We start from the raw sequence: 1,322 nt of genomic DNA on the forward strand, positions 1-1,322 counted from the left end.
GACCCCCACTAGATGTGACACCTCAACCTTGGAATTGTCTGCCTCCATAACTATAAAAAATAAATTTTGTTTCCTTACAAATTACCTATTTTCAGATATTCAGTTACAAGCAGAAAAACATGGACTAAAACATCCTGGAAGAAGATGTACATGATAATGGACAAAAAGAGAGCTACCAAGAATACTGATAAAGTTCACAGTAAATAAAAGGGTCTAAAACAAGAAAGGTAGAGATTAGATTTGGGGAAGTATATGACTGCTCATTAAAATAAAGGGCCGCCCGGTGGCGCACTGGATGGTGCGCCGCTTGGGAAGTGCGGCGGCGGTCCCGTCCGAGGGTTCGGATCCCATATACAGACCGGTTCCCGCTCACTGGCTGAGCGAGGCGCGGGAGCAACACCGAGGCTTGCGATCCCGTTGCCGGTCCCGGTCCGGTACAGGGGCAACACTGAGGGTTGCGATCCGTTGCCGGACACGGAAAAAAAAAAAGACAAAAAGACAAAAAAATAAATAAAATAAAATAAAATAAAATAAAATGTGGGTGTATAAGTGTTAGAGCCCTCTTTGGAGATTATATAATGTATGAGTTTCTAAGTAGGCCAGCACTTCTCTGGTCTGAAATCTAGCAAATATATTGGTAAAAACAGCTGAACATGACTAAAATATGCTGGACCTGACTCTTTCCAGCCTCAGTGCCCAGGACATACTGACCTTGTAGGCTCTGGTTTGGGGAGTCTATTGTCCATTGTTCTGCTTCTTGCTCCAACTTGAAGATCACTTCAGGTTTGGTAATGCAGTACCCTTTAATGGATAATAACAGGGACTTTACAAAATTGTTGTCAGGTTCTTGAAAGGATGACCAGAGCTCATCTTAAGAGGGTATGAAATGACAGGGCCAATTTCAAAGTTTCTTTGGAGAGGGATGATGCATTCTTTATGGAATAAAATCTTACCTAAATAGCATTAAATCTTTTAAGTGGTTCCTTCATGTACCATACCCAAAGAAAGTACTGCCCCTGACACTGAGGAGTTTCACTCACCCAATGACACCAGGATGCTGTAGGTCTCCAGCATCACATTCCAGTACAAATTCCTCTGACCATCATCAAGGTCCTGCCACTCCTCCCATGTGAAGTCCACAGCAACATCCTCAAAGTACACTAGCCCCTGTAACAGCACATTTCTCCTCAACTCAAGGCACCAGGCCTGGGTCACAAAAAGGAAATCTGGAACTTCATAATTCTGTGGGTGCATGTACATATGTATCTTACAACAGGTACAGTATTCTATATGGTAGACGAAAGAAAAATCACAACAGGAAG

General features: G+C 43.0%; 1 long non-coding RNA gene across 1 annotated transcript in view; it reads right to left on the reverse strand.

Annotated features, from left to right (window-relative positions):
- LOC103581416 overlaps positions 1–1,162 on the reverse strand; it is a 4,148-nt gene extending 2,986 nt beyond the window's left edge. Inside the window, exons 1-2 of the long non-coding RNA XR_549661.1 lie at positions 1,041–1,162; positions 712–801 (exon numbers count right to left, since the gene is read on the reverse strand). This is a non-coding gene — a long non-coding RNA (uncharacterized LOC103581416). The remainder of the gene's footprint in view (positions 1–711; positions 802–1,040) is intronic.
- Positions 1,163–1,322: the final 160 nt, after the last annotated feature.

The sequence above is a fragment of the Galeopterus variegatus genome, unplaced genomic scaffold (genome assembly GCF_000696425.1).
Source record: "Galeopterus variegatus unplaced genomic scaffold, G_variegatus-3.0.2 Scaffold13000, whole genome shotgun sequence".
NCBI lineage: Eukaryota > Metazoa > Chordata > Mammalia > Dermoptera > Cynocephalidae > Galeopterus > Galeopterus variegatus.